Source organism: Syngnathus scovelli, chromosome 20, assembly GCF_024217435.2.
Source record: "Syngnathus scovelli strain Florida chromosome 20, RoL_Ssco_1.2, whole genome shotgun sequence".
In the NCBI taxonomy this organism is placed as follows: Eukaryota; Metazoa; Chordata; class Actinopteri; order Syngnathiformes; family Syngnathidae; genus Syngnathus; species Syngnathus scovelli.
In genome coordinates, this window is record NC_090866.1 from 3,413,350 (window position 1) to 3,439,016 (window position 25,667).

The following is a 25,667-nucleotide window of genomic DNA, read 5'->3' on the forward strand; positions in this document are numbered from 1 at the left end:
GGGGGGTAGGTTTACATGTGCAATTCTTTGTCAGCCTAAAGGTACGGGGTCTGGACCCCAACATGTGGACTATTATTCGACATCCTACTCCGAGGTGGAGATCGGCCTGCCGCCATGCTATAGAGCAATGGTTGGAGTCTATTTGATGTATGACAAAGCCTCTGCTATCACCATGGGCTATCCTGTGACAATTCTTACTCACCATAGTCTTCGGACTCTGTTGAACCATGGCAAGTACACCTTGACAGAGCCCCGGCTCCGGGACTATTACAGGCTTTTGGAGCAAGGGGATGTCACTCTAGCAAGGGGTACTACTGTAAACCCAGTTGAGTTTTTGCCAACTTCAGAGGATGGGGACCCCCACGATTGTTTGCAGGAGTCAGAAAAATACTCTAGACTGTGGTCTGATTTGCAAGCCATCCCCCTGAGGGAGGCAGATCTCGAACTTTGGACAGACGGCTCTTGTTATCAAGTCGGAGAAAATTTAATTTATGCGCTGGCTATGCGGTCGTGCAAGCGCAGGAACCTGAGTTTGTAAACGAAGTGGTGCCACAACCGGCCTCGGCCCAACTGGCTGAACTGGTGGGGTTAACAGAAGCGTGCTTGCTGGCAGAAGGGGAAAGAGTGACAATCTATACAGATTCGGCATATGCGCATAGTGTGTGCCACCTGTTTGGTGCTCTGTGGAGGAATCGGGGTTTCAAGAAGACTGACGGTTCCCCCATCCAGCATCATGCGCAGATAATGAAGCTGCTGGTGGCCATGATGAAACCTAGAGAAATAGCCATTGCAAAATGTGCTGCCCAAAAGTCCGATGCGTCCAGGGTCATGCAGGGAAATAGAATGGCGGACGAGGCAGCCAGGGCTGTCGAGAAAGGCAGCCAGAGGGGGAAAGTTTTGTTAATTACGCATGAGGTCGACCTCGAACACAGGGTCACACTCAGAGATGTAATCTTAATGCAAGCAGCCGTTAACCCGATGGATAAACACCTTTGGGAGCAAAGGGGGGCGAGTCAAGACCCTACTGGATTGTGGAGAAATCACGAGGGTCTGGTAGTGGCGCCGCCAGATTTGCTGGGACTGTTAATCCAGGAGGCACATGTGTTGGCCAATGTGTCAAGTGGGAAGGTAAAGAGAAAAATAACCGCAGAATACGGGTTTTGGGCGCCATATTTGCTCGAACAAATCGACCAGGTAATTGGAAAATGTGCAATCTGTTTGAAAAACAATGTGAGAAGAGGGGTAGCCACCCCCACGGGTTACATCCCGACTCCTAATGGCCCCATGAGAGAACTAGTGGTGGATTTTGTCGACATGATACAACCTGTCGAAGGGAAAAGATACATGTTGGTGGTCGTAGACCGGTTCTCAAGATGGCCGGAGGCCTGTCCAACTAAATGGAAAGATGCTCAGCCTGTGGCCAAGTTTCTGTGCCGCAAAGTTATCAGCAGATGGGGTCTGCCGGATAGGATTTCTTCAGATAACGGGAGAGAGATTGTGGATAAAACGGTCAAAATCATAATGCAAAAATTGGGAATTAAACAGCGGCTCGGAGCAGTGTATCGTCCACAAAACCAAGGCATTTGTGAAAAAATGAACGGCGTCATAAAAAATCGAATTTCCAAAATTTCTCAACATACAGGCTTGAATTGGATAGCTGGCACTGATGGTTTGCCGGTCGAGTGAACTCCGCGATTTGCATTTGACCCCACATCAATTGGTAACCGGTAGACGCATGCCTTCGCCGTGTTTGCGTACCAGTGGGAAAGGCCCAAGCCTGTCCCTTTTGGAGGACAAAATGAAAGCCTATGTCAAACATTTAACCACGTTACATAGGAATATTTCCACCTATGTTGTTGACAGGCAGAAACAAGAAGAAGCACAAGAGAGACTCGAAGCAAATACTAAAGACACAGTTCAGCCAGGAGACAAGGTGTATGTGAAAGTGTTCCGCCGCAAGTGGTACAACGAAAGATGGCAGGGGCCATTTGAAGTTGTCCACTGTACCGGAACAGCGGTGCAAGTAAAAGGGTCGCCAACTTGGTACCATCTGACACACTGCGTTAAGGTGCCCAAAGATGAAGAACCCCAAAGAGGGAGTCGCGGCTGCGAGAACTCCGAACAACTGCCAGAACAAGAGTCGCCCAGGGGCCCAGATCGGGATGAAGACGGGCAAGGTCGAGCTGTGGTGGATAACGTGTCTGCTGTATCTGTTCCTGAGGACATCGGGGGCGACACAGCCGACGACCGAGGAAGCCAACAGTTCGACAATGTCAATCTTGACGATGCGCCCTCCCCAGATGCAGGTGACTCTCCTCAACACAGCGACACCGAGCCAACTACCACCGGAGATGGTGTCCCCACTGGACACGGTGAGCAATGTTGAGGGAATGTTGGGAAGAGCTGTCATACTGCCATGTAATTGCGCAAGGGCAGGAGGGTCCCTGTGCAGACACACCGGCAAATGGAAACACTGGTAACATCATTGCCCTGGCCCATCTAACACATGTGGACAATGTACTGTTACTAAATACGTATAGGCGATTTGAGGTGTTAGGAGATTGCGCTCTATTTCTGACAAAAATTGGCATGACTGATTTTGGAAACTATACGTGTACTTGTTTCAAAATGGGAGTGGGAAAGGCAGAACGCATGGGCGACCAAACGACGGTAGACAGTGTTACTTTCGTGACATTGACGGAGAAAAAATAAATTGATGACGAACAACTAGACAGCCCAGTCACGGAGTATGTTAAGACGGAGAAGGCAGTCACACTCAAAATTAACATTGTATCCATGACAACTATTGGCGACAACATTGAAACGCAGTCGGCCGCGGCGGGGACGCTCATGACAACGGCGGAGGCGGTAAAGCCGACGCCTGACGTTCTAGGAACTGTCCACGAAGCGTTTGCGGACTCGGACTGGTCCCCGGCGGAGGTGCGAACCAATTTGCATGCTATGGCAAGACAGAAAGCTGCTTGGAAGGCTTATGGGTTTGATGCTTTGAATGCCAAAGCATCGAACCCATAAGCCTTCCAAGCAGCTTCCCGTCAGGTAATGCACCTGGGGTTGACGAATGGGCAGGAAGAAACATGTGGTATCAACTGATGGTGCATTCGATCAAGTCGTCCAAGGCAGTGAGTGGGCCGTGCTTGGTAAGGGTAAAATCACCAAGTACGCTGAAAGCTGTTTTTCACCGGTGCCGGTATCCGACGATTGCTACTGCTTTGGTTGGTGTACGAGCAGTCGTGGAAAGCACCTGAAACTGACGCTCAGGTCAGGAAGATTTTTAAGCCCACAGGGGTGTGCGCGTGGATAAGTGACTACTTGGATATGCTCGCCGTGCATGAGGACATTCAAGTTGCGGTTTCAGAATCCATAGATGTGCCATCTATAAAGGTGCCCGCCTGTTTTTGCTCTAATGTGACTCACGGTGGTCCGGGGGTGCCGATGGGGGTGGCAGATTGCGACTATTACTCTATGCAGTTCCCAGGTGAAGCATGGGGGGAAAGGGGAGCCATCTATCAGGTGACCTTTCCTCTACCCGACTCCTATAATGCGATTACGGTGATGGTGGAGAACCGCACGGTGCCTGGAAACACAACCATAGGTAACCTTAGAGACATCTGGTGGGCATGTGGGACTAAAGCTTATTTGTTTTTGTCTTATGGAAGGTTGGGCTGCTGCTATTCTGCTACCCTGAAGCTCCCGTTTGAGGTGATGACAATAAAGAGGGGCCACAAGCCAGAGGGGGAGACTTATCAGGCGGTCCCAAGCAGGGCCAAGAGGGAGATGGCGGAGTTTCACACTACGGACGCGTACCATTGGAGAATTAGCTTGGGAGAAAAATGGGGCCTTGGGATCTTTCCCTAGTATGGGGTGACATTTTTGGCAGATCACATTGATAACATTACGTATACCCTCCAGGGATTTGCGAATGAGACGATCAAGGGCTTCCGACAGTTGTCACTTACCCAAAAGAGCCATCGGTTGACCCTGCTTGAACATGACATGGCTTTGGACTCTATCTTGGCGAGGCAAGGGGGGTTGTACATAGCCCTAAACTTGACAGATGACGCTTGCTACACTTTGATCCCAGATAACACCGACAACATTACCAGTATCATCGACGCACTTAAAGTCATTCGAGATTATTTTGGGCCGTCTGAGGGCGCTGGTTGTTCAGCAACCAGCTGGATACAAGATAGACTGGCACCTGTGGGGACGATAGTGGTGCAGGTGTTGGGGGTGCTCGGGATATCACTATGTGTGATGCTTTGTTTTTGCACTGTGATAATGATTTGTGCAAAGGCCATGATATTACGGTGGATAGGCGTGGTAATGCCAAGGGACCAGACCCAGATGCCGCCGCTCCCGATCGACTGTAAGACTGATCTGACTTACTCTGATGAAATGATAGTGAATGACAGGTACTCGGATTAAACATAACAAAATGATAAGGGGAGTACATGGGAGAGGAGAATTAATACCAGAAAAATACTAAAAATAGAGCTATACATGAAAATGAAAACACAAAGTTAGGGGATGAAGGAGTGGGAACATCGGCGTAGCACCAATTCCTTGGGTTTCCATTTTCCTTTTTGTGTGATGTGTTGCATGATTCCACTGGAATGTGGTCCACCGTATGTTGTTGCCCAGCCCGTGACCGGTTTACCATCGTTATTGTGTCAAAGTTGCATGTGTTTTGCGTTGAGTGCCATTGTCATCACTCGATACTGGCAGTAGTTCTTATCCGTTCCAGAACCTCTGAATGCTGACCGGGGCCGTGCAAGGGACTCTATGGACGGTGACTTGGACATAAGGACTTTGTATGGACAGCAGGCCCTGGGCAGTGATACCCAGCACGTTATATCGCTGAAGATTCGGGGAATGGACTCTGCCTCGGCACACACTTACACATGAAGAAGGGGGGGCGACCTTTCAGGGGCTTGATTTAATAGCATGTTTTGATACCTCGTTACTATATACCTCATTGTTTATTCCAATATTATTTACCTCATTTTGTTACCTGCTGGCATGCTGATCATGTGACGGTACAATTTCACTGTTTGGTGATAGGTGGACATGTCATTCCGTTTCCATACTGTTTGGTGAGCTCATACTGTTTTGTGGATTGTAATGTGCCAGGGCTCCTTACACCTGGGTGACACCAGGTGAGGGGAACCACTGGGGTTAGTAGAAAGGGCCTTCCTCCTTTTTCCTTGACTGACAGGGTTTTTTCTTGAGGAAGGGCCGGCAGCTTTTTGGGGCTTCTAACGGGCCACGCCAAATTTATTACTTCGCAATTTGTCACCGTTGTAAGGGTATTAACTAAGGGGGGTGGTATCGTCGTTTGAATAATGTGGACTTCAATTTTCTTTGCTTGTGGTTCCCGAGAGGCCTGAGATTGTTGTCAGGGAGCAATTGGCTAACTAAATAGTTTGAGCTTTCCTAGTTAAAATAACCTTACGTAGCATGCCTTGAGCATGATTTAGGCTGAGGATTTTTGGGCCAAATTGTAGACGTGAGCATATATAAAATATGGTTGGGGGAAGATGTTTGGACCTTTACAGATGTCATTTTTTGTTGGACCGTTTCCGGGACTATTACTTTGTCCAGAAGTGTAATTTGGAATTCCCTCTATTTCTGTAGGTGGCCTTAGAATGTCCACCTGGCGTCAGTGATACGATTCTATTCTATATTTGCTGGTCAGGGAGAATTCAGTTTCAGCAATGTGTGCAATCCTATAATAAGGTAAAGTGGCTGTTGTCGTCCATCACCAACAGCGCTGGTCAAGAGCTCCTTTTTAGGACTGAAGTAAACTAGTAGATTGAAAACCGCAGCTGATACACAAAGCCATGACATCAGCTCCTTGCCAGGTATAAAAGATACAGGCCTGACAAGGGTTGGGGGGCTTTTTACATCCATGCCTTGGGGCCACTCAACTTTTTGGAAAGACTTCACTCTGACATCGGTTGAATAAAATCTTTTCCCAATCAGCCATAGGTCTCTGAAGTGCTTATTTGTGTGGAAACAGCCACCGATCACCGAGTGTTTTTTGGAGACAGGCGAAGCAGCAAAAACCATATACCAAATTGGCATAGTTGGCAGCGTTGGGTTTAAGTTTTAGGTGCATTTTTAATTTTATTGCTTAAATCGCATTTTCTCGACGAGCTGAGCACGTTTTCTGAATTGTGCCCCTCCCGTCACTCTGGTTAGGTTGGCAGAGTAAAAAGTGGTCTTGGCGGCTATAGAGTTCCGAGTTGACCACTGCGCATGAAAAAATAACCACCTGCAACGTTTGGTTTAGGTTTTGGGTGCGTTTTTAATTTTATTGCTTAAATCGCATTTTCTCGACGAGCTGAGCACGTTTTCTGAGTTGTGCCCCTCCTGTCACTCTGGTTGGGTAGGTATAGTAAAAAGTGCTCTTGGCGGCTAGAGAGTGCCGAGTTGACCACTGCGCATGAAGAAATAACCACCTGCAACGTTTGGTTTGGGTTTTAGGTGCATTTTTAATTTTATTGCTAAAATCGCATTTTCTCGACGAGCTGAGCACGTTTTCTGAATTGTGCCCCTCCCGTCACTCTTGTTGGGTTGGTATCGTAAAAAGTGCTCTTGGCGGCTAGAGAGTGCCGAGTTGACAACTGCGCAAAACGAAATGACCATCTTGTAGCGTTTGGTTTAGGTTTTAGGTGCATGTTTAATTTAATTGCTTAATTCGCATTTTCTCGACGAGCTGAGCACGTTTTCTGAATTGTGCCCCTCCCGGCACTCTGGTTGGGTTGGTATAGTAAAAAGTGCTCTTGGCGGCTAGAGAGTGCCGAGTTGACCACTGTGCATGAAGAAATAACCACCTGCAACGTTTGGTTTGGGTTTTAGGTGCATTATTAATTTTATTGCTTAAATCGCATTTTCTCGACGAGCTGAGCACGTTTTCTGAATTGTGCTCCTCCCGTCACTCTGGTTAGGTTGGCATAGTAAAAAGTACTCTTGGGGGCTTTAGAGTGCCGAGTTGACCACTGCGCATGAAGAAATGACCATCTGCAGCGTTTGGTTTAGGTTTTAAGGGCATTTTTAATTTTCTTGCTTAAATCGCATTTTCTCGACGAGCTGAGCACGTTTTCTTAATTGTGCCCCTCCCGTCACTCTGGTTGGGTTGGCATAGTAAAAAGTGGTCTTGGCGGCCAGAGAGTGCCGAGTTGACCACTGCGCATGAAGAAATAACCACCTGCAACGTTTGGTTTGGTTTTATAAGTATTTATATATTTATTTCTTAAATCGCATTTTCTCGACGAGCTGAGCACGTTTTCTTAATTGTGCTCCTCCCGTCACTCTGGTTGGGTTGGCATAGTAAAAAGTGGTCTTGGCGGCCAGAGAGTGCCGAGTTGACCACTGCGCATGAAGAAATAACCACCTGCAACGTTTGGTTTGGTTTTATAAGTATTTATATATTTTATTTCTTAAATCGCATTTTCTCGACGAGCTGAGCACGTTTTCTGAATTGTGCTCCTCCCGTCACTCTGGTTAGGTTGGCATAGTAAAAAGTGCTCTTGAGGGTTTAGAGTGCCGAGTTGACCACTGCGCATGAAGAAATGACCATCTGCAGCGTTGGGTTTAGGTTTTAGGTGCATTTTTAATTTTATTGCTTAAATCGCATTTTCTCGACGAGCTGAGCACGTTTTCTGAATTGTGCTCCTCCCGTCACTCTGGTTAGGTTGGCATAGTAAAAAGTGCTCTTGAGGGTTTAGAGTGCCGAGTTGACCACTGCGCATGAAGAAATGACCATCTGCAGCGTTGGGTTTAGGTTTTAGGTGCATTTTTAATTTTATTGCTTAAATCGCATTTTCTCGACGAGCTGAGCACATTTTCTGAATTGTGCTCCTCCCGTCACTCTGGTTGTGTTGGCATTGTAAAACGTGCTCTTGGCGCCTAGAGAGTGCCGAGTTGACAACTGCGCATAAAGAAATGACCATCTTGCAGCGTTTGGTTTAGATTTTAGGTGCATTTTTAATTTTATTGCTTAAATCGCATTTTCTCGACGAGCTGAGCACGTTTTCTGAATTGTGCCCCTCCCGTCACTCTGGTTGGGTTGGCATAGTAAAAAGTGCTCTTGGCGGCTAGAGAGTGCCGAGTTGACCACTGTGCATGAAAAAATAACCACCTGCAACGTTTGGTTTGGGTTTTATAAGTATTTATATATTTATAGCTTAAATCGCATTTTCTCGACGAGCTGAGCACGTTTTCTGAATTGTGCTCCTCCCGTCACTCTGGTCAGGTTGGGATAGTAAAAAGTACTCTTTAGAGCTTTAAAGTGCCGAGTTGACCACTGCGCATGAAGAAATGAACATCTACAGCGTTTGGTTTGGGTTTTAGGTGCATTTTTAATTTTATTGCTTAAATCGCATTTTCTCGACGAGCTGAGCACGTTTTCTGAATTGTGCTCCTCCCGTCACTCTGGTTAGGTTGGGTTGGCATAGTAAAAAGTGCTCTTGGCGGCTAGAGAGTGCCGAGTTGACCACTGCACATGAAGAAATGACCATCTGCAGCGTTTAGTTTAGGTTTTAGGTGCATTATTAATTTTATTGCTTAAATCGCATTCTCTCAACGAGCTGAGCACGTTTTCTGAATTGTGCTCCTTCTGTCACTCTGGTTGGGTTTTCATAGTAAAAAGTGCTCTTGGCGGGTAGAGAGTGCCGAGTTGACAACTGCGCATAAAGAAATGACCATCTTGCAGCGTTTGGTTTAGGTTTTGAGGGTGTTTTTAATGTTATTGCTTAAATCGCATTTTCTCGACGAGCTGAGCACGTTTTCTGAATTGTGCCCCTCCCGTCACTCTGGTTAGGTTGGCATAGTAAAAAGTACTCTTGGGGGCTAGACAGTGCCTAATTGACCACTGTGCATCAAGAAATGACCATCAGCAGCGTTTGTTTAAGGTTTTAGGTGCATTTTTAATTTTATTGCTTAAATCGCATTTTCTCGACGAGCTGAGCACGTTTTCTGAATTGTGCCCCTCCCGTCACTCTGGTTAGGTTGGCATAGTAAAAAGTGCTCTTGGCGGCTAGAGAGTGCTGAGTTGACCACTGCGCATGAAGAAATGACCATCAGCAGCGTTTGGTTTAGGTTTTAGGTGCATCTTTAATTTTATTGCTGTGGTATATGGTTTTTGCTGCTTCGCTGGTCTCCAAAAAACACTCGGTGATCGGTGGCTGTTTCCCGACGAATGAGCACTTCAGAGACCCACGGCTGATTGGGAAAATATTTTTTTCAACCGATGTCAGAGTGAAGTATTTCCAAAACGTTGAGTGGCCCCAGGCATAGATGTAAAAAAGCCCCCCAACCCCTGTCAGGCCCGTAGCTTTTATACCTGGTAAGGAGCTGATGTCATGGCTTTGTGCACCAGCTGCGGTTTTCAATCTACTAGTTTACTTCAGTCCTAAAAAGGAGATCTTGACCAGCGCTGTTGGTGAAGGACGACAACAGCCACTTTACCTTATTATAGGATTGCACACATTGCTGAAACTGAATTCTTTCTTGACCAGCAAATATAGAATAGAATCGTATCACTGACGCCAGGTGGACATTCTAAGGCCACCTACAGGAATAGAGAGGGAATTCCAAATTACACTTCATTCCCCCCTTCCGGGACAAAGTAATAGTCCCGGAAATGGTCTAACAAAAGTCAAAGTCAAAGTCAAAGTCAAAGTCAGCTTTATTGTCAATTTCTCCACATGCCAAAGACACACAAAGAAACCGAAATTTCGTTCCCCCCTATCCCACGGTGACAAGACATGGCTCACAACAGACAAACAAGTAACAAGTATAACAAAAGCGTGCTGAATAAATAATGAATAAATAACACAACAATAAATAAATAAATAAGAGGAGCAGAAAAAAAAAGGAGCAAGTGCGCGTACAGCAGACATTCCCGAAAATAGCGCAACAGCGCCACACGCTACGCAGAAGGGGGTAGCGAGTTCAGGGCCCTAACAGCCTGGGGAAAGAAGCTGTTGGCAAGTCTGGTGGTGCGGGAGCGCAGGCTCCTGTACCTCTTCCCAGAGGGCAGAAGGTCAAACAAAGAGTGAGCCGGGTGACTCACATCTCTGGCAATCGAGGTTGCCTTGCGGGCGAGATGGGAGGTGTAAATGTCCTTCAGGGAGGGGAGCGAAGCACCAATAATTTTACCAGCCGTATTCACTATGCGCTGCAGGGCCTTCAAGTTCTGTTCAGTGCAGTTACCACCCCAGACAGCGATGCAACTGGTGATGACGCTCTCAATAGTGCCACGGTAGAATGTAGACAGGACTGCCTGAGGAGCACATGCACGCCTGAGCTTCCGCAGGAAGTACAGGCGGCGCTGAGCTTTCTTTGCCAGTGACGAGGTGTTTGCGGACCAGGAGAGGTCCTCACTGATGTGCACCCCCAGGAACTTGGTGCAGCTCACCCTCTCCACCACAGCACCATCGATGATCAGCGGCAGGTGTGTTGTGTGACCCTTCCGGAAGTCAACAATGATTTCCTTGGTCTTATTAACGTTCAGCAGGAGGTTGTTGTCCCTGCACCACGTGGTCAGAAGGTCAACCTCCGACCTGTACCGAGTCTCGTCGCCCTTTGTGATGAGACCCACCAGAGTCGTGTCGTCAGCAAACTTTACTATGCGGTTGTCGCTGTAGGTCGCAGTGCAGTCATGCGTCAGCAGGGTGAAGAGTAATGGACTGAGCACGCAGCCCTGGGTGGCCCCCGTGCTCAACGTGATGCTGGCGGAGATTTTGTCGCCAACACGCACCACCTGAGGCCTCTGACAGAGGAAGTCCAGTATCCAGTTGCAGAGGGAGGTACTGAGGCCCAGCTCGTCGAGTTTGCAGATGAGTCGCTGCGGCACAATGGTGTTGAAGGCAGAGCTGAAGTCCACAAACAGCAACCTCACATATGAGTCCTTTCTCTCCAGATGGGTGAGGGCCGAGTGGAGGGCAGAGCAGATGGCATCCTCAGAGGACCGCTTGGCACGGTACGCAAACTGGAAAGGGTCAATGGTGGGGGGGAGAACGGACTTGATGTGCTCCATGACCAGCCGCTCAAAGCACTTCATGATGATGGGCGTCAGTGCCACAGGGCGGTAGTCATTGAAGCAGGACGGTGCAGGTTTCTTCGGCACAGGAACGATGGTGGCAGCCTTGAAACACGAGGGGACGATGGCCTGCTGCAGGGAAACGTTAAAGATGTCCGTGAAGACACCCGACAGCTCCCCAGCGCAGTCCTTCAGCGCTCGACCCGGGATGTTGTCAGGGCCCGCCGCCTTACGGGTGTCAATAGCGGCAAGCGCCCTCCTCACACCGTCGGCAGAGAGGCGCAGGGGCTGCTCGTGTGGGGGGGGAGTGGTCTTCAGCGGGCAAGTGCTGTTCTGGGCGTCGAAGCGAGCAAAGAAGCGGTTCAGATCGTTCAGCAGACGGACGTCGCCCTCACAGCTCCTCGGCGCGGGCTTGTAGTCCGTGATGGTCTGAATGCCCCGCCAAAGGCTACGTGCGTCCTTGCTGTCCTTGAAGTGGGTGGAGACCTTGCACGAGAACGCCTTCTTCGCTTCTTTGATGCCTCGGGACAGGTCGGCCCTCGCTGTCCTCAAGCCAGCCTCATCCCCCGCTCTGAAAGCCTTGTCTCTGGCCCTCAACAGTCTGAGGACAGCCCCCGTCAGCCACGGCTTCCAGTTCGCGCGAGTGACGACGGATTTCGAGCAAGTCACATCATCGATGCACTTCGTGATGTAAGAGGTAACAGAGTCAGTATACTCCTCTATGTCCGTCCAATCGTTGTAGGTGGCTGCCTGCTTAAACAAGTCCCAGTCAGTGGTGTCGAAGCAGTCACGAAGTGCATCGGAGGCACCCTCAGGCCACACTCGAACCTGCCTCCGAACCGGCCTGGATGCCTTTACCAATTGTCTGTATGCGGGCAAAAGCAAAACGGTGAGATGGTCAGAAAGCCCCAGATGGGGGAGGGGGGTGGCTTTGAAAGCTCCCTTTTGCGCTGAGTAGACTAGGTCCAGGAAGCTGTCGCCACGTGTCGGAAAAGGAACATGCTGGTGAAGCCTCGGGAAAACAGACTTCAGGTTGGCATGATTGAAGTCTCCCACGAAGATGGTGAAACCGTCAGGGTGCGCTGTTTGCTGTTCACTGACAGCCTGGTACAGTTCACCAAGCGCCGCGATCCTGTCTCCTTCGATGTTGGAAGGCGGGATGTATACCGCGACTAGCAGAATCGCGGTAAATTCCCTCGGCAGATAAAAAGGACGGCACTTAATGATCACAAACTCCACAAGCGGCGAGCAGTGCTTACATACCACCACAGAGTCCCGGCACCATTCTTCTCGGATGTAGACGCATATTCCACCTCCACGCGACTTTCCCCCTCGTACAATGGCGCGGTACGCCCGATAGCACGCTAGCCGCTCCAGGTGCACTGCAGAGTCCGGAATGTTGTCACTCAACCAGGTCTCGGTGAACACGAGCACACAGCAGTTCCGCACCGTCCGGTTCGTAGACCTCAGCAGGCGAACGTAATCCATTTTGTTGTCCAGCGATCGAACATTCGCCAGAAGAATGGAGGGCACCGCCGGTCGCGCTGGGTTGGCCGCCAGCCTGGCCCGGACGCCTCCGCGCTTGCCCCTCTTCTGCCGCCTCGCACACCGTTTCCGACGGCTCCCAACCGGGGGAGGAATAGCGGGTGAGGTCGGCAACGTTTCAGGACGTAGCAGTCCGAGCGCCTTTAATGTCGACGCTTCAAAGTCCAGAACGCCGCAAAACCCACTTCTGCCGATGTCAAGCAGAACCTGCCTGCTGTACTTGTAGCACGGACGAGACGAACACACAAGACTGTCGGACGAACACTCATTAGACGAACAAATCACCGTACCGACGGGACAGAGAGTGGCCGCTGCGTGTGCACGCGCCGCCATCTTGAAGTATCTTGAAGACGACATCGGTAAAGGTCCAAACATCTTCCCCCAACCAAATTTTATATATGCTCAGGTCTACAATTTGGCCCAAAAATCCTCAGCCTAAATCACGCTCAAGGCATGCTGCGTAAGGTTATTTTAACTAGGAAAGCTCCAACTATTTAGTTAGCCAATTGCTGCCTGACAACAATCTGAGGCCTCTCGGGAACCACAAGCAAAGAAAATTGAAGTCCACATTATTCAAACGACGATACCACCCCCCTTAGTTAATACCCTTACAACGGTGACAAATTGCGAAGTAATAAATTTGGCGTGGCCCGTTAGAAGCCCCAAAAAGCTGCCGGCCCTTCCTCAAGAAAAAACCCTGTCAGTCAAGGAAAAAGGAGGAAGGCCCTTTCTACTAACCCCAGTGGTTCCCCTCACCTGGTGTCACCCAGGTGTAAGGAGCCCTGGCACATTACAAACCACAAAACAGTATGAGCTCACCAAACAGTATGGAAATGGAATGACATGTCCACCTATCACCAAACAGTGAAATTGTACCATCACATGATCAGCATGCCAGCAGGTAACAAAATTAGGTAAAAATATTGGAATAAATAATGAGGTATATAGTAATGAGGTATCAAAACATGCTATTTGTTAGAGATTTGCTCACTCCAACTTATTTTGCAAGAACCAAACAGAAGACAAGCAAGTTCTTTTAGACACCTGCAGGTGGAGAGTCCATTCGTCGCTGTCTGAACAGCGATTATCGAATGAAGTCTGAACTCTCCTTCCTGCAAGGGCATATTTATTAGGAGGAACAGAGTGGGGGTGAGAGTGGGGGTCAGAGTAGACAAATGGCCGAAGCCCCTGGCTGATCAAAGCACAGCAGGGGGTCCTTCACGATGTTGTGTGAACTAAACAACTTTGATTGCTTCCTCTGCAGCTAGTCACTTTGTTCTACTACTTTTGTTAAGACAGGACAGGCGAGTTTAAGTATTACAGGTTACATTCCAACATAATCATAGGATCAAGATAACCTGGAAAACCCTAACATCTCCCTCCTGTTTTATCATATGATTATGTCACCCCAAACAACAAAGACAAGTAAGAAAAAAACACATATATATGTATAATGAAGAAAGAAGAATAGGAAAAATAAAAACAACAAACAATGATAGCAACACTTTCCAGTGAAATTGAGGCATTACCTCAACACCCCAGATCAAACTTATTGTGTAAGCGAAAAACCTGCTGGCCAGATGTTATTAGCAGGAAAATTCTTACACGGTCCCTTTGCCTTAAGGCGACCAGAATGCTATCAATAAAAACAAAAAGAAAAACAAAGAAACAGTACATCAGCGTATCCATTACTTGCGAAGCATATTTGATGGTCAAATCAACAAGTTTCCGTAATACATGCTCAACAGAACAGCATCTACGCAATCCACGTCTCATTATCATTATCACATCTGTCACGTCTAAGAAGTTGTATATGTGCTCGCATTTTCGTCAGCTGATGATGTTCTAGTCTGTAGGTGAGGTCAGTCACACACACCGGCGCGCACACTCTTGTCCAGTTGGCAGGCAGCATCGGACAACTCTTCTGGCTGAAGTAGGTCCCGTCCGATGGTGCAGCCATGTTGGTAGTAGAGCCCTTACACCTTGAAAACGGCTCTCTCATCCTGGCACACAGCGGTGATGTCCAAAGCTCCCATCCAGTTTCCTCCTGGAGAGCAGTCGTCGTTAATGCATTTGTGGGTCCTGCAACCTTGGGTGCAACATGTGTAGTCAGCAAGACTTGGAATGGTCCCTCCCGTCGTGGCTGGCCCAGTTCTTTCCTTTGATGACCTCGATGTAGACCCAGTCTACTGGATTTATGGGGTTGTCGACCTGTGAGGAGGAAAGATCAAGCGGCAGTAAATTTGTCTTTGACACAGTTTGAGCGTCCTGATCATATAATCTGCCAAGGACTGCTCTTCATCTGTTGTTTGCAACTCTCGTAGTCAATTGTAGTGCCCATTTAACTGGCAAATAGGAATGTTTGCGGGAAGAGTTTGAACACTTCCTAATGATTCCCTTTAACCAAAAACTATTTATGACAGGGGCGTTCCCATTTATTGCCTCCTGGTTTAAAAGAGATTGTCTTATCCATGCCTTCTTTGTCCTCACACGCTCGCACCCACACAGGGTGTGAACACACACACACACACACACACACACACACACACACACACACACACACACACACACACACACACACACACACACACGCACCCACGCAGACAAAGAGATTCTAATCCATCTCTCATGTAGCTTCTCTTGATAGGATCTCCTATTGGTAAATGTATAGCAGACGTTTTAGCATATAATCCCATACTCTGCTCTCTCACTTCTACTTTTTCATGTCGGTGCAGTCGTAGGTGGCCCCTATTGCAGTCATTGTCTTGTTAACTGTCGCCTTGTGACTCCTATGCGTGACTGTGTGAATGTCAAAAATTGAACGTACCTAACTTTCTGACCATCCAACCTCCACTGTGGTATAAAAAAAACTTACTATTGTATTGAGTAGGTACATCGAGCAACCTAGCTTCCTCCTGACTGCCAAATGTCCTGTTCTAAAATTTATATAACTCGACCTCTACGTCTTAAGCTTGATGAGCCAAAATATAAGATCTTGCTCTTGTTTCCTACCGTTTTAGCCTATTTGTTTTATCCAAATCCGTTCAATCTCTGATTATAATCTGTAGCCCTACGTATTTTTCAAATTTTTATTTATTTATTTATTTATCAAATCTCCTCAGTTCTGTCAAACTCAGTGCACAATGAACCTCCCTTCCACTTTGAACCAAGCTCCACCAAATTTGGGAACGCCGTAGCAAGGAGTGCGATTTGGTTGTCAGACACTCCAAGTCCATATCTTTTTGCCGCACTTCACCCTATCAAGTTGATGTTCTTTTGTTGTTGCTTCAGAGCGACCCCATCCATCACTCTTGAATGAGTCCATTGTTCAAATGAGTCAATTTTCATCATTGTGAGTTCCTCCGCTTTTCACTGTCTTTTCCGTCCCCGAGGATGTTGTATTTCCTCCGGAGTGTACTTGTCCTCCTCCAAGCACAACAGCAGTCTTTTCTTGTCCTTCGCCAAAGGTCAAAGGTGCTTCAGAGCCAGGCACCATTTTGTGGTTGTTCACGGCTGCAGGCGAAGACTCGGATTGGGTTTCAGGGGCCCTGACACTGAGAATGACAGGCTGGTTTGAACACTTGTAAGACTATCTCCAAATGTAGCTGCTTCCATCAATTTGCTGGTAATGTTTGTTTACCAAACTTCAAATTCTTCTAATAACAGCGGTCTCGTTTTTATATCGTAAATCCTGCAACTCATCCTATTTTTGAGCTACATTTTATCTATAGTTCCAATTTAATCAGACAGTATGTTGTCTTCAGTATCATTATTGAAAACCAACTCATCGAGGTCTGCTTTCCACATCAAGCCCTGATCTGTATGTCTTGACCTATCACATGTTATTGTCATGCTTGCTCAAAAATGTGACTTAGAGTATGGTGCTGTGAATTCTCAATCTCCCCAATGAAATTGGATCCCACCTCGTAGTTCTTATCGTTCTCATGTTCCTGTTAGCCTGCAATTGTCCAAATCAAAAATGTTTTCTTTTAACTGTCTTTCTTTTGAACCTCTAAATCTCTCGTGTTGCTAACCTATCTACACCAGAACAAAAAAATTACCACAATATAACACCAAATGTATTCGAAAATTCATTGTCATAAAGTGTTGTATTATTACTATCTTCCACTATCTGTCCTACTCACTCCCCCCCTTTTTTGAGGCCTGGCAACGCCCATGCCTCACACCTTGACAAACTTTTTGGGAGAATGTGTTCTTTACTACATACGATTCCATCATTATTTAATTTGACTTACTTTCCAAAACGCTTCTCAATTTCTCAGTTCACACATCTTCTACATGTGTTACTGGTTCTCCATTTTTTTTCTAGTTAATTATCAATCCAAAAGCTACGCGTTTCTTCCTAACATTCAACCTGCTCAAAATCACTCTTTCATCAAAGTCGCTCTACTAATTCTCTATAGTAGTCGCCAACGACTTCAACCATTCAACCTGTAATTTCTTTTCATTCAGGCTATCATTCATCAATGTTCATTTGCATCTCACACGCAGTCTCCAAAAAGGAGTCTTTCTATCACATTGGTCCCAATTCATCCAAGCTCACCACACAACATTCATATATCATTTTCAACTTAGGTTTCCTGGTAGAACAATCCACCAATTCAAAAAAGACTTAACTAAACCAAACAACTGGCAAATTAATCTGAATTTTTTTCTTTGTTTTTAAATTTGAAGAACTCAATCTCTCAGATTTAGCTTGCATTTAGAATTTTGTATAATCTTATAACACAACCAATCAATTATTCCTATTAAATGTAGCATTGCAAAATCTTAAATTCACAATTTAGCTTCTTCCAAATCTTGAAAGCATGTTCTGTCATTTTTTTTTTTTTTTTTTTTTTTTTTTTTTTTTTTTTTTTCCCGAATTTCTCATGTGGGCTCGACACCTTACATGCACTAGTGTGGATTAGTTTCTGCTCGCAAACAGACTTCTCTCTTTTTCCTCTCATTTTTATCTTTCAAAATCATTTCTGTTCTGCGGTGCAAATTGGATAGGCCACAGTCTAGCAAATTTTTTTTATACTAAAACTTTAGCCAATGTTCATCATTTTAACATATACGCACACACATGCACAGCTCTCGCATGCAAAAGGTAGTTCCCAGCAACAATGATTCGTCACAGGCTGGCCATTTCCTGTGGTCGATCATGAGCTGGTCCCTCCCATGCACACGAGGACAGCACATTCTAATTTTATTTATTTATCTTCTAGAAGCAAGTTGCATTTCTTTACCACTTGATTTGCATATTTTAACTTCAGTGTAACACAATTTGAGCTCTAGTCATTTGTAATTTGGGCATACAAACAGCATTGTCATACTTCTTGGATGGACAGGACTTCTAATAATCTAAAAAAAATTCTAATAATCTGACAATGACATGTTTTGCTGTCATATGGGCATCTATTCTTTCTTTCTCTGTATGAGCATAAGCGGTCAAAGAGGAGGAAGCTTGTCATGCTAAAAATTTGGCTTCTCCTCTGCTCCTTCCTCCACCCTTTGATTGATATTGTTTTGCAAAACGACACTCTCGTGCGAAGTGTCCTCGTCTCCCACAGTTCCAACAGTTGTCAGAATCTCGTGGGGGTTTTGAATTATATGGCGGCCTGCGACCTTGTTGGCCTCTACCTTTCCCTCTGCCTAGCTGGGACCCTTGGAAGAAGACTGTTGTATCTTCATCTAGTTCATCATCATCATTATCTAGATGAAATACATCAGAACTTTTGCCTTTTTTGATCACTTTTTCAGCATGTCTGGCCCATTGCATAGTTGTTGTCACACTTGCAACATCCACTTCCACCAAATGTTTCCTCACCAAGTTGCCTATTTCAGGGCGGAAATTAGTGAGGAGCGCATTTTTAAGCTGTTGTTGATAAGCACTCTCAGCTGTATCATTGAATGGGATGCCACTATGCACCCTGAATTCTTTTACAAATCTCAATTGAATGGCGCCCTCATCACTTTTCAACTTTCTATCTTTTGTCTTTTGGATTTGTTCTCTTCTTTCTTGTGAAGCTTTCAACCACATTTTAGCACAATCCACTTCTTCCACATTTCAAATTTCCTTGTACTCCATACATTTTCTTCCACTTCAGCATGTATTGCATACAATTAAGAAATCTACTTGCCATGAACTTCTCGTTTTAAAGAAGAGCAGAGCAAGAGATTTACCGTTCTTATTTCCCATCTTAATTTTAGTAGCTTAAGGTTTTACAATTTTTTTTTCAATTATTTTTTCTTTGAGGATCCTCAATGCAGGTTTAAATTGACCTTTCAACAAATTACTAGCCTGTATTATTGCCGTGGATCAATGCTAGAACTGCTTCTTAGTCAACTTATCCTACCAGTCACACACTCAATCACACAAACTCCAGCGCTTTTTTAGGCCTATCCAGGGATGGGTGTAAAACCCTCCCAAACAGCTTTGGAAAAACGGACAAAAGAAAAAATCTACGCCCTTCTTCAATTAAGAAAAAGAAGCTCTGTTTTTCTTAGCCCGTTTCTTCCACTGGGACTTGAACCCAAGCTATTCTTTGGCTTGGAAAAACATACAAAGAAAAATCTACGCCCTTCTTTGATTAACAAAAAAGAAGCTCCGTGTTTCTTAGCACGTTCCTTCCACTGGGACTTTAACCCAAGCCAGATCCCTCAGCTCGGAAAAACAGACAAAGAAGAGTCTACACACTTCTTCGATGAACGAAAAAGAAGCTCTGCCTTTCTTAGCCTGTTTCTTCCACTGGGACTTGAACCCAAGCTATCTCCCGTGCACCTCTATGTGTTACGCGTTTAACAACACAACACAATTCCAAGCCTTTAACTTACTTGTCCCCTGGTTCGTTGCACTGCCGGGTCCCGTCAATCCACCTCTGTCAGACGAAGGCAGACCTAAGATGCTGGCCCAGCGAAGAATTTCCTTCCCAGGTCTTTCTTTACCAGGTCCGGCTAATGGACGCTGGCCCGTCGACGGTGTACAGCGCGTCGTCCTCCGTCAGCCAGATGATGGGTATGAGGGTCCCGGGTTTCGGCACCAAAATGTTAGAGATTTGCTCACTCCAACTTATTTTGCAAGAACCAAACAGAAGACAAGCAAGTTCTTTTAGACACCTGCAGGTGGAGAGTCCATTCGTCGCTGTCTGAACAGCGATTATCGAATGAAGTCTGAACTCTCCTTCCTGCAAGGGCATATTTATTAGGAGGAACAGAGTGGGGGTGAGAGTGGGGGTCAGAGTAGACAAATGGCCGAAGCCCCTGGCTGATCAAAGCACAGCAGGGGGTCCTTCACGATGTTGTGTGAACTAAACAACTTTGATTGCTTCCTCTGCAGCTAGTCACTTTGTTCTACTACTTTTGTTAAGACAGGACAGGCGAGTTTAAGTATTACAGGTTACATTCCAACATAATCATAGGATCAAGATAACCTGGAAAACCCTAACACTATTAAATCAAGCCCCCGAAATGTCGCCCCCTTCTTCATGTGTAAGTGCGTGCCGAGGCAGAGTCCATTCCCCGAATCTTCAGCGATAGAACGTGCTGGGTATCACTGCCCAGGGCCTGCTGTCCATACAAAGTCCTTATGTCCAGGTCACTGTCCATAGAGTCCCTTGCACGGCCCCGGTCAGCATTCAGAGGAATAGCATTCGAATAAGAACGCCTGCCAGTATCAAGTGATGACAATGGCACTCAAAGCAAAACACATGCAACTTTGACACAATAATGATGGTAAACGGTCACGGGCTGGGCAACAACATACGGTGGACCACATTCCAGCGGAATCATGCAACACATCACACGAAAGGAAAATGAAAACCCAAGGAATTGGTGCTACGCCGATGTTCCCACTCCTTCATCCCCTAACTTTGTGTTTTCATTTTCGTGTATAGCTCTATTTTTTTTTTGTATTTTTCTGGTATTAATTCTCCTCTCTCATGCACTCCCCTTGTCATTTCGTTATGTTTAATCCGAATACCTGTCATTCACTATCATTTCATCAGAGTAAGTCAGATCAGTCTTACAGTCGATCGGGAGCAGCGGCATCTGGGTCTGGTCCCTTGACATTACCACGCCTATCCACCGTAATTTCATGGCCTTTGCGCAAGTCATTATCACAGTGCAAAAACAAAGCATCACACATAGTGATATCCCGAGCGCCCCCAACACCTGCGCCACTATCGTCCCCACCGGTCCCAGTCTATCCTGTAGGTTAGAGATTTGCTCACTCCAACTTATTCTGCAAGAGACAGGCAAGTTCTTTTAGACACCTGCAGGTGGAGAGTTCACTCGCTACAGGAATGAAGTCTGCCTTCCTTCCTGCATGTGGATATTTATTAAGAGAAACAGAGTGGGGGTATGGGTAGGCTGGCTAAAGCCCTTGTCCTCTAGTCTAAACATGTCAGGGGATGTTTTACGACCTTGTGATAAGGAGGACAAGGTAAGGTATTTATTACCTGTTGCATTCCAACATAATCCTACGATAAAGATAACCTGGAAAACCCTAACATCTCCCTCCTGATTTATCATATGATTATGCCACCCCAAACAACAAAGACAAGCAAGAAAAAAACACACATATATATATATATATATATATATATATATATATATATATATATATATATATATATATATACGTATAATGAAGAAAGTAGAATGGTAAAAATAAAAACAACAAACAATGATAGCAACACTTTCCAGTGAAGATGAGGCATTACCTCAATACCCCAGATCAAACTTATTGTGTAAGCAAAAAACCTGCTGGCCAGATGTTATTAGCAGGAAAATTCTTACACGGCCCCTGTGCCACAGGCGACCAGAATGCTATGAATAATAAAAAAAATAAAAAGAAAAACACAGAAACAGTACATCATTGTATCCATCACTTGCGAAGCATTTTCGATGGTCAAATCATCAAGTTTCTGTAAAACATGCCCAACACAACAGCATCTACGCAATCCACGTTTCATCATCGTCATCACATCCGTCATCTCTAAGGAGTTGTATATGAACCTGGGCTACAGTAGAGGACACAAACTTCGACACAGCAGACTTCAAACATGGGATAACGCAGGTCGTAAACAAGCACAACACCATCAGCACAACAAGCACAGGAGACAGCAATTTCAACAGCAGTTGCCACCAGTTGCCAGAGAATAGCCATGAAAAGAAATCAAACTGCTGTGGGACCTTGTCTTTAGACATGGCCTACTGTAAGTTCTTCATCGAATTCATGGCGTCGTTTATGTGGGTGTCATTTTCTCCTGGTATGTATGTGCAACAGGAAGTCCCAATGATGTGGCACACACCACCTTGTACTGCCGTCAACAAGTCCAGAACCATCCTGTTTTGCAAGACCATCAGTCTAATAGCCTGAATCTCTCTATTTTGTCCATCGTTGACTTGCAGCGAGAGATTCACAAAGGATTGAAAACGATAGTTCAGTGTCTCGATGAAGAGCGATAGTTTCCCAACCCCAATCTGAGGGAAGAGCGCAAGGACAACTTTGTCTCCGGCAGACCATACTTTATGGTCCTCTGGAACGTTCGCACCCCAGACAGGGTCATGAGGGTCAAAGGTTGCAACTGCTCTGCGTCGACGTCCAGAAGAGTTGTGTGCTCCTGTCAGCAGATGATGTCGTATCCTATAGGTGTGGTCTGTCACCCACACTGGTGCACACACTCCTGTCCAGTTGGCGGGCAGCATCGGATAAACCTTGTGACCACAAAGCCACCAGCCATTCTGTATGAAGTATGTTCCGTTCGATGGTGTAGCCATGTTGGTTGGAGAGCCCTCACCACCTGAAATGGCTCTCTTATCTTGACACTCATCGGTGATGTCCAGAGCTCCCATCCAGTTTCCTCCTGGAGAGCAGTCGTCGTTAATGCAGACGTGGGTCTTGTTACCTTGGATGTAACATGTGTAATTCACTCCAGCTGGTCTCTCTGTGTAGGCCACTTGTGGTATTGTTCGTCCTTTAACAGTCACATTGAGATTTGTCCAGAATAGCTGATCACAGGCACCGTCAGCAAGTCCAGGGCGGTAAGGGTCAGCATCTTTGACTGTGACGGCACGGTGCTGATATCCAACTCCTCCCATGGATGCCATACATTTTGCTTCAGTGACATTCATTGCTCTGGCCTCCAAGCGAACTTGCGTGGAGGAAGGGGGGAGTTTCGAACACACATAGCACGCCTCCCGTGTGTGAGCTCTCAGAGTGAACCTGACATACCGGTACCAAGTGTTGGTTTCGTATGGGTTTCTGGGGTCCCATGACCAGTCTTCAAAGTTCTCATCATGTGACCATCGTTTACCACGGGCAACATTGTCATTTGGTCTGTTCAGATGAGTCAATAGACCATAGCACGCTCCAACCACAACGCAGCAGAGGATCCATCTGGCATATGGAGCCCCGTTGCTACTAGGATGGCAGAGACACCGGGACATCCCCTCGCCTAGCGGAGTGGGGATCGATGAATTCTTCACCAACATTGAGACGCCTCACCCTAAACGATGGGGCCCCTTTGTAGTCAGCCTTCCCCACCACTCCGAATTAGGGGTCCAGCACTCTCTGCAACTTGCAGTGGCTGAGGTGAATCCAGCTGGGCCGTTGAGAAAATTTTACCGCCGTGGGAGTAGCAAGCAAAACTTGGAACGGTCCCTCCCACCGCGGGCTGGCCCAGTTCTTTCTTTTGATGACCTTGATGTAGACCCAGTCTCCTGGATTGATGGTGTTGTCCACCTTTGAGGGAGAGAGATCAGGCGGCAGTAAATTTGCATTTGACACATCTTTCAGTTTGAGCGTCCTGATTAGATAATCTGCCAAGGTCTGTTCTTCATCTGCTTTTTGCAAATCTGCAGGGAACACTGGTAGTCTATATGGTCTCCCATGTATGATTTCAAAAGGTGTTAGTCCGTCTGAAGTGGGAGTAATTCTCATATAGAGCTTCACTAAGTCGAGGCACTCTGGCCAAGCTCTGCCTGTTGTTTCCATGCATTTTTTCAACCTGCTTTTGATGGTAAAGTTTGCCCGTTCAACCAGGCCTGCGCTCGAAGGATGCCAAGCACAGTGGTTTTTTAACGTTATTCCAAGGTGTACAGCCATGTTCTGCACAACTTGGTTCACAAAGTGTTGACCATCGTCACTGTAAATGGTTTGGGGGATGCCATGAGTTGGTATGATGGTTTTGCAGATAGCTTTTGCCACTGTTAAGGCATCTGCGCGTTTAGATGGAACTACTTCCACCCATTTTGAAAATGCATCAATCATCACTAGGCAGTGTTTGTAAGGTCCACTTTGTGTGAGTTCAATAAAATCCATATGCATGATTTGAAATGGATAAGAGGGTTTTGGAAATGAGCCTCTCTTAGGTCTCATGTTTCCTTGTGGATTATGTTTCACACAAACAGGACATGCTTTACAATTTTTTTTAAGTAAACATCTAAACCAAAGGTAGTGAATTGTTGATCTATGATGGACTTCATCCCTCCTGTCGACACATGGCAAGGTCCATGTGTCGCAAGCGCTGCTGCCTTAAAAAGTGATTTTGGTAAAACAGGTTTGTCATTGATGCGGTGGATATTATCTGTATCCACTATTGCACCTTTTGTCGTCCACATTCGTTTTTCCACCATTGAAGCATTGCCCTGCATATCTGTCAGTACAGTCTTATCTATGAGTTGTGTGTCCTCTGAACCCATTAAAAAAATTTCATGGCCATGTCTCCCTGCAGCTGCTTCTTTTGCAATCTTGTCTGCTAATCTGTTTCCATTTGAGACTTCATCTCTGCCAGTGGTGTGAGCAGCACATTTACACACAGCTAGTTTAGCAGGTAAAATAATGGCCTGCAACAATTCTTTTAACAAGGAGGCATGGGTAACCGGCTTTCCGGTTGATGTTGTCATCCCTCTGCGCTCCCATTGTTTCGCAAAATAGAACAGAGTAGAAAACGCATACTGACTGTCTGTGTATACAGTGACTTCCTTATCTTCCGCTAATTGACAAGCTCTTGTTAGAGCAATCAGCTCAGCAGCCTGTGCTGACCTGGTGTATGGAAGCTTCTCTGCTTCAACAATCTGGTTTGGCAATTTCACAATTGCATAACCACTTTGATTGTTTCCTTTAGGATCCTTTGAACATGATCCATCCACAAACCACTTTTCCCCCTTGTCAAGTGGCGTGTCACTTAAATCTTCTCTGGGCAGCTGTAGATGTTCTGTAGCATCCAAACAGTTATGTGGTGTTCCATCCCCTGGCAACGGGATCAACGTTGCTGGGTTAAGGATTGTGCACCTCTTTATCACAATGTGTGACAGAAGTATAGCAGTGTAGGACAGATGTCTGGCTGGTGACAAAAAGTTCATTTTGCTTTGCAGCAGCAACACATCTACAGCATGTGGAACCAGCAGCTCCATTTTGTGAAAGAGCACCACATCTGCAGATTGTCTCACTGCAAGCGCCGCCGCGCATACTGCTTGGACACAGTCTGGCAAAGACAGAGCCACTGGATCCAGTTTTTTTTGAATAAAATGCAATTGGTCTTAGTTTGCTGCCATGACTCTGCAGTAACACTGAGGTCAAAAAACCATTCCTGCAGTCTGCTGTTTGCACAAAGGTTTTATTGTAGTCTGGCAAGATAAGAGTTGTGGTTTCTATCAGAGCCTGTTTCAGCACTACAAAAGCATCATCCGCTGCTGGTGTCCACATGATTTTTTCTGTCATTGTCATGGGAACTCCATGCACAATATCCAGCAGCGGTTGTGATTTTTCCGCATAATGTGGGATCCATGCTCTGCAGTAATTGCAGAGCCCCAAAAATGACATCATTTGTTTTTTTGTTTCAGGTTTCGGTGTATCTGAAATAATCTGCTTTCTGGTTCTTTGTATCTGTCTTCCAGAAGCCGACAAAGTGTGACCTAAATAGTTCACTTCCTGTCTAACCCATTGTAACTTATTTTTGCTCACTTTATTCCCTGTTTTGCAGAGATAGTGTAACAATGCTAAGGAGTCTGCCTTGCAAGCAGCTTCAGTTTCAGAGGCTACCAG

At 46.2% G+C, this 25,667-nt stretch overlaps 1 long non-coding RNA gene across 1 annotated transcript; it reads right to left on the reverse strand.

The window, feature by feature from the left end:
* Positions 1-13,644: 13,644 nt before the first annotated feature.
* On the reverse strand, positions 13,645-20,062 carry LOC125990233 (uncharacterized). The gene is made up of 2 exons (XR_011086009.1): positions 19,454-20,062; positions 13,645-14,824 (listed from the first exon to the last, which is right to left on the reverse strand). It is a non-coding gene; the product is annotated as an uncharacterized lncRNA (long non-coding RNA).
* Between the last annotated feature and the right edge of the window lie 5,605 nt (positions 20,063-25,667).